Source organism: Lissotriton vulgaris, chromosome 5 (assembly GCF_964263255.1).
Source record: "Lissotriton vulgaris chromosome 5, aLisVul1.2, whole genome shotgun sequence".
NCBI lineage: Eukaryota > Metazoa > Chordata > Amphibia > Caudata > Salamandridae > Lissotriton > Lissotriton vulgaris.
The window spans coordinates 318,635,085-318,650,421 of NC_141693.1; positions in this window are offsets into that span (position 1 = coordinate 318,635,085).

Sequence of the window (15,337 nt, forward strand, 5' to 3'; positions counted from 1 at the left end):
GAATAGTGTCTGCTTCCTATGGTCACCCCTACTTTTTGCTGTGATTCTCTGGTTTTTCGACTTTAGTGTGGCTGTGGGCCTGCTAATCAGACCCACAGCCCAGCTGTTCTCTCTCTAAATTGATACAATGTACTTTAGGTACATACCAGATTGGGAATTGGGTCACCTTTGTGAGTCCCTGTATAGTGTACCATAGGTACCCAGGGCACAGGTGCATCCAAGGCCTACCAGGGGCTGCAGCATGTATTATGCCACCACTGGCTGGCCTCCAAACTGACACCACAGGTCTGTTCACACAGCCTGGATAAGGTGGTGTAATCACCCTTTACTTAGATATAGTATACCTATATCTACCTTATATATAGACACATATACTATAAGTCACTCCTAAGGCAGGCCTTAATAATCCTGGAGGCAGAGTGCTTGGTTTTATGTGAGAGGGTGCCCTAGCATGAGCTGAGCCCTTTGGCAGCTTTTGGAACCATCTCTTTATAGCTGTTCTGATATAGCCATACCATATACTCTTAAGTGCATTATAATCCTCGCGCTTAATGCTAACTTTGGTTTGCTTTATCAAAACATGTCATGTAAGGTGTCAAACACTTTGGAATACTACCCCCCCCCCCGCCAATTCTGGTGGCAGGGATAGCATTCCACCATTCTAGAGGGAAAAGACATGTAGCTTACTACTTTACCCGGTTAAAGTTAAACAGAGCCTCAGCATCACAAAATTAATGCTGCTGCCACAGACACGAGTCTGACCTCCTGTTACCTGGGGGAAACTCCAGCAAGGGCAGCCTGGACAATAGGTTTCCTGTCCAGGGAGGTGCCGGCACCTCCCCAGACAGGGGTTTTGTGTATTGGGGCAGGGAGGGCTGCATTCAGTGAATGCATCTAGACACTGCCTGGGGCACACAAGGTGCTCCATGCATAGTCCGGTTCAAACCAGTTGCTGGGGCACTCCAGCCCCAGCTCTGGCGCGAAACTGGACGGACAAAGGGAAAGGGGTGTAACAACCCCCTTCTCAGGTCCACCCATAGGAGGGAATTAGCCAGGTACTCCAGCCCCTAACCTTAGTATAAGTGTAGGGGCTGTGTCCCCAGGACTTTAGATTACCCTGGACAAATCTTCACAAGACATATCCGGGACCTTCGACATTCCATTTCGACTGGAAGATGGAAGCTATCTCCCTTGTGGTCAAGGAGTGACCACCCTGTGCAAACAGGCACCATCAGCAAATTTGCCAGTCTGCATTTTTGAGGCTCCCGCAGGATCCCGAAGAATCTGCGACACAGGAACTGGACTTTCAGACTTCTCTGACTCCGACCCACATCCACAGCAAAGCTGAGGCCTGTGGCGGATACGAGAGAAGTGGGACCGGACACCCTTGACATCCTGCATATTGCTAACTGCTCAACTCCCGAGGTACTCTTGCAGTTGTGCATTGGGGTATGAGAAGCCCCAGACCCGAGCACCATTTGCACTGAAGCTCAACCCTTCACACTCCACGAGTGCAGTGTGGAGCCTGTGCTCGTATTTCAACTCAACGCGTCTTCCTGGTTCCTTGCCTGTTGGCTAGTGAGCCCCCTGAAGACTTTTCTTTGAAACAAACTTGCTTTCCTGGTTGCTCCAGGCTTGTTCCGGCTTCCCTCCAAAGGAGACGCGCCACAGACCTTGCTGGTCTGCAACAGAGCCAATCTTGACATCCTATGTGGGTTGCGTTTGCCAAGGCTTGGTGGGTCCAATCCAGATACCGACACCACAGTCTACTAGATCCTTCATAGGTCAGCTCGAGTCCAGTGCCTGGTATTCGTCGATGCCTCCTGGATCTCGTGGCTGAAGAGACAAACTCTCCTTCTTCACCTGAGATCATCGCGACATCGCCTGGTTCCTTCCTGGTACCTCCCTGGTCACTGGCTAGTGACCCAGACTCTGTCCCCTCTGCTTTCAGGTTCTTCAGATCTTCAATCCACCCTTGGATCCACCCGGACACTTTTCCTCTGGCCGCCTTCAGCACTTCTTTGCAGATCTCCATAGAAAACGACGATGAAACCCGACCCCAAAAGGCACCTATGCACCCTGCTTCTCTGGGTGAGGTAACACGAGTACTCCGGTGCTCCCGTGGGTCTTGACTCTCAAAGTGTCCTAGTCTAAAGGGGTTTTGTCGTAGTCCATCCGGAAGTGCCCGTAAACAGTAACTTTGTAACTTCTTTGTTTCCCATTGTAAGTCAATGTTAACTCGTGACTGTGTTTAGACACTGCACGCGTCTCCCGTGGGCCTCCTACTTCCTAACCTTTGGTTGTTAAGTGTAGCCCCAGCGATACCACAGGCCCCAGGCCTGCTTTCTAACTCTCATGTGGTACTTATACCACTTTCTTAGTATATGGTTTGTGAGGCCCCTAGGGCATTACTGTATATTGTGCAACTTATTGTATGCTAATTGAGTAACTTGTATTGTGCTTTTACCTCTGACCTCATAAAGAGTGCAGAGGGGTTGAGTTTAGAATAAATACATATATATTTGATATATACCTTGTGTGGTGTCCTTTCATTTGGTATTCAAGGGATTATAATTTGTAAAACAACTGGCTGCACGTGCTCTCTGAAGTCTTAGCCTATTGGCTGCTGGTCCATGCTACCACTAGGATAGCTTTCTATGAGGTTGATTTTACAACCACCATCAATAAGGGTTGATTGGACTGGTGCAAGGTGCCCACTTGGACTAGTGGACATCATATGCCAGGCTAACTTCTCACAATGACCATCACCTTCTTCTGGAAAAAAACATATATAGTTCCCAATATCACTTTTTAAGAAAAAAAAAACCTGTTAAAAAAACCAACTTAAAGACAATTTTTGTGATTTTATTGTTATATGTAGCTCAGATAGGAACTATATTTTAATGTAATGGTTCTTTTGTGACTTATCCTGATATTTAGATATCTGTATATGTATTGTGGATTAAAACTTGTATCTTTTACATTTGAGTTATTTCATGATTATATTGTCTCTCCGTCCACTTATATCACACTGGTGATTTGAGGTTCCATGTGTAAGTATGATGTGGTAAGTGTGGATTGACCCAAAGGTTTTTTTTTTTCACCTAGGTCAAATACAATAGTACCATGTCAGTGTGTACATGTAAATTTGATATTCAAAATGTTGATAATAATGCTTAAATTTACGAATGCACATAAACGTTCACAACCCTGTACACCAAACTCACCAAATTTTAACCGAGACATTAGTCCTTCAGAGTAGGTAAGTTGCAGGTTTAAGACATAGGTGCAGCACCTCATCAGAAGCTGTGTTGTTTTTCTCTCATCACGGTCTCCTATGAGACTCCCAAAATATACTGGTAAACCTTTGACTCAGACACATTCTAATAACATCATGCATTCCCAAAGATGCTTACAATACAACCATACAAGTTAGAATATTGCCACAAGCAGGACAAGACAAAAAACAAAAAACGAAAAAAGTCACATATCTGACAATATGTAACCTCAACACAACCAGGGTGACAAAAATATGTCACTGGACCATTGTTATACAAAAATCTAACAATTCAGGCAAAAACTCCACAAAATAATTCCTGTCCATCACGCACTAGGGAATCAGTTAGTGAAGAGTCTGCACACAGAAAAACAGCAAAATGTAATCATCAGTAAAAAAGGAAAGCATTACTGGTAAACTCAGGGTGAAATAACCACAAAATAGCGCGTACCTGGACATATTGTAAACATGCACACTGATAAAGGAACAGCTAAAGGGTAAGGGCCATATTATCAAGAACAGCGGTAAAAATGATCACCGGTTTAGCGGAAGAATACTGCAGCTAAAGCAGCGATAATGGGCTTCATATTATGCCCTTGAGAATTCCAATAGAAGTCCATGTTCTGGTGTAAACATGGTTTTCTATTGGAATTCTCCAGGGCATATTATCAAGCCCATTATCGCCGCAGATTTCTGTTGCTAAACCGGCGATAATTTTAACCCCGTTCTTGATAATATGCCCCTAAAACACCATGGGCCAGATGTACAAACAATTTTAGAATGTGCAAACGGGTTAGCAACCCGTTTGCACATGCTAAAATTGGTATGGCCATGTACTAACACAATTTTGCGAGTCGTAAATGAATTGCGACTCGCAAAAAAGTGTTTAGAGACTCGCAATTTGGAAGGGGCATTCCCTTCCAAATAGCAACTAATCCATGTACGAATGTTTTGCGACCGCATTTGCGGTCGCAAAACACTTGCAAATTGCCACCCGAATCCAAGAGGGTGGTAATGGAGTCACAAATGGGAAGGGGTCCCCAGGGGACCCGTTACCCTTTGTGACAGGATCTGAAAATATTTTGTAAGGGCAGGCAGTGGTCCCAGGGACCCCTACCTGCCCTTAAAAAATGAAACAAAAACGTTTCAATTGCTTTTGTTAAGGAAAAGGGGTTGCATTAAAAAAACTGCTTTATTTAAAAGCAGTTGCAGACATGGTGGTCTGCTGAGGTCAGCAGGCCACCATACCTGGGAGGGCTTGCCATTCCCAATGAGCTTACAAATTGCGAGAGGCTCATTAATATTCATGAGCCTCGCAATTTGTAACCCCATTGGGAATTGCAAACAGTGTTAAACACACTGTTGTGCATCCAGCGAGTCGCACATCTGGCCCCATGAGAAAGTACACATAAGGGCGGGCTCCTCCATTATAGCTGAGGAGCATCTCCCTACTACAATGCCCACAGAGACTAAAGATAAAATGGTAATGAAGGTAATTCACTTTCATTTTATTTTTCATCACCCCGTCCAGAACCGAGTGTCAAGACGGGATGGGGCCTGCTGAGTGTCAGCAGGGAGGAGTGGTGGGCAGAGGGCCCCCGGTGCACTGTTTAAAGTGTACCTGTACCTTTGGACGGCCGTCTTGTGAAGGCCAGCCAGACATGCATGGTCTAAACCTCTCAACCTAGCTGCCTTAAGACAGCTGGTTTGAGTTGGGACAAGGGCAGGTCTCCAGTGCCTTCAGGAGCGTCGACAGAGCCTGCTCCCTCTAATCCTGGTGCTTCTCTCATGCATTTGGCTAGGGCCCTGATGTCACGGAGAAGAAGAGGACCAGAGCAAGGATGATGGTTGCTGCACGGTAAGTAACTTTGCATCTTATTTAATGTAATTTCCCTGCCCCCCCCCCCCTCGCAGTAGTTGCCAGACTCCGCTGAGTGCATGAAGGCCGGCACTAATCTTTTTTAAAAAAAATTTCATAATTTTTTTATTTTAAAAAAGTAAGACACAATCATTATTTCTTATTACATGATACAGGCGGAGAACATGGTCCACTTATGTTGTTATACCATGTTAGCAATCGTTTATGTACATTACAAAACCGTTTCACTCAAGCTTTGACTTACACAGTGTTACCACCATCAATTGTGGTCACATCTAATTAGTCTATTTCTATAGGCATGGAGGGGACTTCGCATCTATCTCCTCTATAAGTATTCCATCTTCCCCACTTTTTAATCCATTTTCTGGGACACCCCCTAAGCACATACACTGCCCCCCCATGGCAGTATCCATGTCTCTACACCACTCCACTAATGGAGGAGTGGTTGCCCCACCCTAATGGCTGGCAATATTCCTCTTGGCTGTCATGATACCTAGAGTAGCCCAGGTCTGTAGCGTTGAGTTTAAATCTGTCACATCCCAAATATGAAGTAAGCAGCATTTGGGCTCCATGGGGACTAGGTTTCCACTTACCCTCGTGATGAGGGACATAACTGACTCCCAGTACGATACCACAGCAGGGCATGTCCAAATAGTGTGGAAAAACGTGCCAACCTCCCCACATTGTCGCAAACAGAGCAGTTTGTCAACTTTTCTAATCTTACAGAGGGTAGTCCTAGTGTAATAAATTCTATGAAGAATTTTGAGTTGTACTAGACGTAGTTTGGTTGTGATCGCTACCTCTCCTACCTCTCTGGGGGACGCCAGCTCCTCCTTTCAATCTGTGTCATCCAAATCACCCAGGTCTGCCTGCCATTTATCTTTAAGCTTCTCCATCGGGTCCGACATGTTATTGACAATTTTTCTATATGTTAGGGAGATTGCTTTTTTGTCCATCTAGTCCGTCAGTAGTCTGTCCTCTTGCAGGCATGCCTCAGGCAGAGTGGTATCAGGGGGGAGTGCCGCATCAAGATCGTGTTTAATCTGCTGGTAACGGAAGTATTCCATTGACGCCAGTGCGTATCTCATCTGGAGTTGCATAAAAGTAATCATCTTTCACTGAACCCAGAGGTCACCCACCTTTGAGATCCCGATAATGTCCCAGTTGTGAAAACCTTTAGTTTTTTCCGGCCTTCCCAACCTGTCTGTAACCCATTGGGGTGTCACTTGTGTGAATGTTTATATCTAACAACAATGGTCCTATGCATAAGTAGGAGTGAAATGCAATAAGAAATATAGACACAATGGAACTATATTGGTTGATGTGATCTGTCCAGCCGGACAGTGATCACAGGATTATTTTACTATAAACAGGATAGACAGAAAAATTCTCTTACATTCACAAAGAGTGAGACACAAGCCTGTGCCCTCACGCTTACAAATTGGCAAAATGGAAGAATAGGGAGAGGCAAAGAAGGAAAATATTTAGGCAGAAAGTGAGCGATTTCTGGAGATGAAACAATGACAGAAATTCATTAACACCATTGATCGCATATCACATTCAATATACATTTGCTTTTATGGTGTGACAAAGGGTCGACGACGTTTCGATTCCATAACCAAAATACAAGGAATCATCATCAGGACGAAAAGTATTGTGCCTAAAAACGCTTTACACAATAGCCTGTGAGGGTCAGGGAGATGCGCCCTGAAGGTCTAGTTGAGGGATGGCGCCAGTAATGCTGCTGGAATGGAGCAGGGGGTTGTGGTTCCTATGGCTGACAATGCAGGGAACTGGTGCAGTACGGAAGTTCTTGGGTGACCTCCTTAGTTGTGGAGGTGCGTTGTGGTGAACCAGAGGAATAAAATGGTCCCCGGTTAGCCTAGATCGTTAGGCGATGCCCACAGTGGGGAGGGGTAAATCCGGCGCTAATTGAAGCGCGGCAGAGCGAGCCTAGGGCTTCGCTGTCTCGATGCTTCAGGGGGGGGGTTGATGGGGTTAAATCCGGCGCCAAATAAGGCGCGGCGGAGCGAGTCTAGGGCTTCGCTGTCTCGGTGCTTCACAATGCAGCGGTCCTGCGTTCTCGTGTGAATGTGTCATGCCATCCTAACTTTTTTTACACTGTTTTCCCAATTGAAGTGTATGGTTCGTCGGGCCCATCATGGGACGGGTCTTGTTATAGAGTGCGCGGTGCTGCCCCGTCACCCCAAGCTGTAACCTATCAAGGGCATAGGCTGGGCCTGTGTGGGGAATGTGAACCCATTGATTCACCACTATTAGATGAGCGGCACAATTGTAATATTGTATGTTAGGGAGTGCGATGCCCCCATCATACCAAGAGCGATATAATTTCACCATAGCTATGCAGGCTGGTTTATTTTCCCATATGAGTTTAGTGACTTCTGCCTCAATGGCCTGGAAGTAGGTTTGGGGGACTGGAAAAGGTGTGTTTTGGAGGGCATAGAGAAACCGAGGGAGCGCCATCATTTTGAAAAGGGCCACTTTCCCTGGGAGCGACAAAGGCAGCCATTGCCAGTGCTTATGAAATGTCGTTTCAAAGGGGCTTGGAGATTTAGGGTCATAAACACTTCCGGGTCTTGGATAATGTGAATCCCCAAGTACTTAAACGTGTCTTCCACTATTGTTACTTCACAGTTAGCCGGGAGGAGTGGGGGATGACCACTCAGGACATAGAGCACTGATTTTGTCCATTAATCGTATATCCTGAATGTCGGTCATAGGAGCTACAGATATCTACAGATATCTAACAGACAGGACAGTGAGCGTCTAGGAGAGGCCATGTATAAAAGGAGATCGTCCACATATAAGGAAATGCAGTCCTCGTAATCGGCGCCCATCTTAATGATGCTTCTAATCTAACATTGCCATGCCCTCTATCCGGTTGCCATTATAACTGAAATGGTGAAGAATCCATAGAGGTGAGAAACTTCTCCAAGCTTGTCAATCCCTGTAGCCCTCAAGTACATGAGAAACAAAACACGAGGCCACAATTAGGGCCTTCCACCTGTGAATGAAGTAATCAAGTCCACAATTTCTTTCTAGTCACATTACCTCAGCACAATCAACCCAAAAATGATGGCATGTGATGTGCATTTGCAGCAGTAAAAATAAACCTAAAATGAGACATCTGAGGCTGTATTACAGATAGGGCGCCTTTTCCTTGTTTGTGCCATTGCGCACCTTTCAAAAGGTGCGCCAGGTGAAAGCAAGGAAAGGGCTCCGCATTAGAATGAATGTGCTGCCCACAGGGAACTCACGAACTTGCGCTGCCCTAGGGCAGCACATTCAAGTGAAATACAGAGCACCTGCTCAAAAACTGCTCCGTGTTTCACTGTGCAGGTGCCAATCACCTGCACTTTTAAGGGGGATTAGAGATCCCCTTGCAAGCAGGAGCAGTGCGTGACTGCACCTGCCTGCAGGGAGATGTCTAAGTGGTCCATGGGACCCCGTTTCTCCCCCAAAGAGGGCTGCCTTTAGGAGGCGCACTGAAAGAGCTTCAGTGTACCTCTTAAAGGCATGTTTGCCCCTGCCACCAGGTCTGTAATATGGCTTGGGTGCAGAGGCAAAGTGAGTCCCTCAGTTGCTTGGGGCCAAGCCCCATGCAAATGAATGCCCTCTCGTGATATCTCTGTTGCAACATGTGTTGCAACAGCGATATCTGTATCATAGAAGGGACACACAATCGTCTGTGGCCCCTTCTTTACTACCATTGTGCCCCAGGCTGGGCTTTCAAAGTGGATTTACAAGTCTGTTGCGCCCCTGGGGCACAATATATTGTTGGGGCCCAGGATGGCCAGCAATGCCTTGCAACTGCGGTTCTTTGTCACTACAGCATCAAGATCAAAACCTTGCAAATTGACAAGACTTCTCAAAATACTTCAAATGCAAAGGTGAAAGAAATTTCATGACAAGACAGAAGGCTAGCATTATGCATATTACTTTTATTGCCAGCTCCTTGCAGCATTTCAATGTATTACATCACCAACACAAAAATTCTAGAACTTAGAATGTCCCAATAACATATATAAACCCTGCCACAGCATCCACCTTCCTCTTTTATCTGCTGCTCCTTTACAGATAAGTATAGTGTTCAGAGTAAATGATGTTATAAGATTTAAATAATTAATGTGGATTAGCAGAAGTGTTATGTAGCTTAGAATCAAAGAAGCTGAGTTTGTTTATGTTGTGTAAGAATTGTAAGTGATTTTCAAATTGACGAGTATAGAGATTTTTTATCATAATAGTAAACCTAATTTATGGGTTCTGGGTAGATTGGTTAGCTAACATAGGTAAGGTTAGTGAAAGTTAAGCAGAATGTATTTGTTTAAAAAAAAAGAACATGAAAATACTGTTGCGCCACAAGCAAGTGTGTCGCATCAGCTTGCGGCGGGGTAGAGGACTCCCGTGCTTAGGCGCGAGCCGCGCATATTTCTCAGGCAGCACGGGTTCAGTGTATGCCTTGTTAGCATCAGTAGAGTAAGGAGCGTCGCCACGCTTGCATGCGCGGCGATGCACTGCGGCCATTTTAGGAAAGTAAGTAAAGCGTTTCTGAAGGCCTGAAGCTGGTGCTCGGCCATCAGAGTGAAGTACGCTCGAGCGTTGCCTTTCCCAACTGGCAAACAGCTGTTTTCTGTCAGCTGGCAGAGTGGGAGGAGGCGTGCTCGGTTCAAGAGAGGTTTTAGGCTTAGGAAAGGCACTTGCTTTTTGGTGCTTTTAGGTAAGAGTGTATGGGTCGGTATTTAAGAAAGAAGATATTAGAAGTTTAAAAGTTATACATAAAAAAAACTAAATAGGAGCAAGGAGGAAGGAAAGTTCATTTAAGAGGAAAAGGAGAAGTAAAAAAAGAGAAGAATAAATATTTTAATAGAGTTGTGATTCATTGGCAGAGAAGATATGTAAGTGAATGAGGGTGCTCAGTCCACAGGTTCAGGTAATGTGGATCTGAGAAAGATAGTGCAAGGAGAGGTGAAGAGCTCTGTGAATGAGATTTTGCAGAGCATGTTAAGGAAAATAAGGGATGTGGAGTGCTCAGATGATGTGTATTGGTCAATGGAAGAAGAGGAAGGTAGTGAGGTGAAAGGTTATGGAAAGGCGGGATTTTGTACTCTAGAATCAGAATAGTTTTCTCTAGAATCCCGTCACAGGTCGACTAGACCTTTTTACCTGTCATAGAGTGTAGAAGTCAATCTATTCAAACAGTTGAACATCAACTTGAATGATCCCCATTGCTTTCCCAAAAGAACCACTGACATAAGATCGATTTTAAAGATTTATTATAGAGCCAAAAACAGTTGTGTATATAAACACCTCAGTGAAAGGTTCAGAAGATAAACAGGCACTAATACAAACATGATTCTACGGAAAAGTCTTAATCGGCTAAGAAATAATACCAATATCAATTCCAAAATCATCATGCTAACAAGAATTGCTATAATCTGGGTTTTAGTAGGCATCGGAAAAAAGAAGAAATAAATCCAGATTAATCTGTCCCTATACTATACTAAGTGACGTCCCTACCTAACAAAGTTCCCTCCTATCAAAGGTGTCAGCCGTGGTGACTTCCAAAGAAGCACACTCACTTTGTTCGGACTTAGCCTAAGAACCCATCTCGCATAGCAAAGCTCTCTGCCTGACCGACATCTCTCTTCGCCCTCATGCGCATCTGCTCTGCCTCTCCTTCGGGGTGCTGTCCCTAATACAAAACCCCACAATATGGACGACACGCCCCAAGGTACGCCCCTCTCGAAAGTATTAACTTTCAGTAATTTCCATAAAGACATCTTCATCCTTGTTCGTTGAAAAACGTCCTTGGGTCCCAGAGTCTTCTTCTGTTGAAGTTGCTTCCCTAAATTCCGCAGCCACTCCTCCAGGTCTGGGACTACCATCCTAACGCTCATACACAATGGGCCCTTCTTCTACAATCTCTAGTTAACCTTGCACCTGAAAAAGAACGCAAATAAATCGGCTCACAGTTCCATGCTACTTGCAATTAATTTTCTAAAGCAACCTTCTAGGAAAGACATTTCCATGATTTAATGTGAAGTGAAACATTCTCAGTCCGGCCTACACAATCTTTCTCCCCACCTGGGCTTCTGCATGTTTCTGGATATCACATCCTAACATGAGCAAAACATTTTCGTTCATTAGGCCTTCAACATTATAGCAAAAATACATTTTCTAAATACATTTTCTAACTTAAGCACTTCTATCTCGTTATAAGAATACAATAATGAACTTCTAGTAAAGCATCTTAATACACTAATGACTTATTGACCATCTTTTAATTGGATTAATACTTCACTGCAAACAATATTTCTAGGTTAACATGGCATTAGTACTTTCAAAAACACTCTACGTTACCCTATGTAACTTCTGGCACATTATTTCATAGCTCTACATCAGAATTAAACATGATTATAATCCTTTATATGTGTGGGTGCTGATTATTCGTGAATATGGTGCACCCCTTCAATTTCTAACTCAGTTTAGTTTTGCGCTCTCTCAGTTATAAAAAGAGGTCCTAAAAGAAACAAAATATTGAGGTGGGACTCAGATTTCTGACAGAAAGTAAGGGTGAGCCTAGCACCACAAATAAAGAAGGTGTCCTACGAGGCACTGGAGAAAGTGTCCTCAGCGGCACAAACGGAGAAAAATCACAGGAGGACCACTTAGAGCAGGAATTTGATGATGAGGCTGATGTGTTAATTTTGGGTGATTATTGCGATGATGGTTGAGATATGGACACAGACAAAGTAGAGAAGGAAAGAAAGGAGAAAGGCATCATAAAGGATCCTCAGGTAGGGGACATGTTCAGTCCGGAAATGACTGAAGTGCGGACTGGTGGCCGTTGCCTCATGTGGCTGACTTTTTGAAGGTTTGGATAAGGAGGCCATTTGAGAAGGAGGGGAGAGCAGAAAGGAGGGTGGAGTGCTCTCATCCTGTGGTTGATGGAAAATGCTGCATGACATCAGATCTGGATCCAGATTTGATTTGTTTTTTATTTAAGATGGGGCGTGACCCAGAAAAGGTTTGGAGAGGGCACTCAAGCAGTGCCAAGAGTGCTTGCTGGATGTCTTGGGGCCATTGGCCAGAATATTGGACATGGCGGAAGAGGCCAGAGTGAAAAGTGTGCAAGTAGATAATGAGCTACTAAGAGGCTGACCGCAGAGGGTGATTTATTGCTAGGCAATGCAAACGCTGCTTTGTCGGCTGAGAGGTGCAAGTTTATCCAAATGAGGATAAGTCCTATGTTAGGGGATTTTGCAACAAAGTAGGCTACAGAGGACCCTAAGGGGTACTCGGTCAGGGAAGGACTGGTGAAGGGGGTTGGAAAGTATGTTTCAACTTTCACCAACCTGGACAAGGCCCAGTCGTCCATGAGATGGGTCTTTGGAAGGGGTGTTTTTGACAGAGCCATGGCAAGGGCCCGTTTCCCTGGCCAGTCATGCACAAGGGCTCAATACCAGTCCCAGGGACATGCTCCGTTCAGGAGATTTCAGTCCGCGACTGGGTTTCCCAAAAGAGGAAGAGCAGGCAGGATGCACCAGGCAAGGGGAAGAGCGCAGTACACTCAAGGATATCAAGGTGAGTTGGAACACTGTTTTTGGTTCTACCAAAAGTGGGGTAGAGGGAAGTTTGAAATGATTTGTAGACAATTGGGAGAAATTAACCAAAGACAGATGGGTTATCCACACAGTAAATGGATATGTGTTGGAGTTCGAGGAAGTGTCAAAGCAGTTGAAGGAACCAGGTCAGTTGGTTTTTTCAAAGAGAACTACAAAAGGTAGCAGGAAAAGAGGTGATAGAAATGTTGCAGAAGGAGGCAATAGAGAAAGCATCAGAAAAAGATTGGGGTTTTGTGAGTACTATATTTTTGGTAAAGAAAAAGGAGAAGGGTTGGAGATCCGTTATAAATTTGAGAGGATTGACTCAGTATGCTGTTTACAGGCATTTCAATATGGAGGGTATCCATCTTTTGAGAGATATTCTGCAGGAGAAAGATTAGTTGGTACAATTGAATCTGAAGGATGCTTATTTCACTATTCCAATAGCTGAAGAGAGTTGCAAGTATCTTCAGTTCAGGTGGATGCGAGACCTGTTTCAGTTTTCATCTCTTCCGTTTGGGCTAACATCAGCTCCATGGTGTTTTACAAAGGTGTTGAGAGCAGTGGCCAAGTACCTCAGGGAGAGAGGGGTCCATATGATAATTTACTTAGATTATTTTTTGATAATATCTCAGTGTCGAGAGGAGTTGAAGATGCAGCTACTTTTGACAGTGAATCTTTTGGAAGGATTAGGTTTCTTGATCAACAGGGAAAAGTTACATTTTAAACCCAGTCAATGTTTGGAGTTTATGGGTTTTGTTGTGAACACAGTAGAGAAGACTCTAAGTTTACCAGAGAAGAAAGTGGTAAAGATAAGGTCAGAGGTGAAAGGAATGTTGAAGAAGGAGCAAGTGACTCTGAGATCTTTATCAAGGGTATTTGGGTTGTTTTACTCTTCTATTCAAGTGGTTGTTCCAGGGCCGCTTCATTACAGGGCTTTATAGAGATTGAAAGCAGTGGTGCTGAGGAAAGGTTTCTGGTATGGAGATTGCGGGGAATGAGATTTTGATATCAATTTATGATTAATTTAATAACTTATCTCATTCGTCAATTTTGGACCGATAGTATCTGTCATTGAGTAAAAGACAACCCCCACATAGGTTTAGACAAACCCCATTAACTGACGCCACTCTGAAGAACCACTTACAACTGGTAAAGTTTAAAAGTTTTATATAAAAGTCAAATTTAAATGCAAATACAATCCTCTCAGGATAAATCTCAAAGTATACAAAGAATACAAAATCAATTCCAAAATCAGCAATTTAAAGTTTCGATGTGAAGTGGTTCCTTTGCGTCATCTACAGAAAGAGAAAATAATCAAGTTAAATCTGTCCCTACTCTATACTAGGTGACTTCCTTATTTCGCAAGTTTCTAGAACCCTAAAAAGGTGTCAGCAGTTTGACTTCCAAAGAAGTTCAAACTCTCTTAGCCTCTAAAGGTAACTTAAGTTTCAGAAGCAGTATCCTCTCTGCCTACCCATCCGCTCTTCTAAGGGTCCTCGGCCTACTGCTCCCTTGCGCTCTGATCTCTCTCAGCGCATCTGCTCAAGGCATCTACCCTTGCCTTCGCTCTGAGCAATTCGCCTCGCTGTTCCTAATCTCCAATTGCCACCTTCTCCCCGGGGTGCTGTCCCTAAAATACACAATCACAGTGTGGGTGGAACGCCCCTTGACGCCCACCACGGACTTTCCCCGATGATGTCAGCTTCTGGCTCTTTCCATTACTTCATCTCTTTGCGTCGTTGGTTAGGTTGACCCTTCTCCTTAGATGTCATCTTCATCTTCTTGTTGGCGACTTTAATTGACACTTTTCAGATCAAAAGTCAAATGAACTTAAACAAGACTTTAACTTGCAGCTAAGATCCTTGACCTTACTAGATCTTGCAACTGGTCATTCAAAACAAGACTCAAATTCCAATCGTCTCCTCTAATGTTTAGGCAATAAACTTCGTTCGACATTTGTCACCTTAAATCTAACAAATGCTAGACTCTTCGGCTCGCACCTTCATGTGAAGACTATTCACGACTCCTGTGAGCCCACTAAATTACATACATTGGGCTATGCTCCTGCGAACCCTTGGTCATTCAGGTTATAATCACAAATGACCTAACTCTTCCAGCATTCCTACAAACTTCTTCTACACAGTATAACCTTTAACATACATTTATATATAATCGCATTTAGCAAATACTTTGCTCATGTGTGAATACATCTTACATAGAATACAATTACATAGAATATAATTCACACCGAATATAAATCTCATACATAGAATATAAAGTTATATTCTCATTGGTTATATCGTTATGCGTATGCTCCTTACACATTTCTCCATGTTACATTTCTCGCCGTTTCTGCATTTAAAGTTACACACGTACCTGAATTCTAATTCGCACGTTCTTCTGTTCATGAGCATTTCTACACATTTCTACATTAGCCCACTACGTATACGGGCCTTCTAAATCTAACACATTCTAAAGTGAATACAGTCATCTCCTATATTACTTTGGCTACATCGGTTGATTATATGCTATAAGTGTCAACTTCACGTTCGA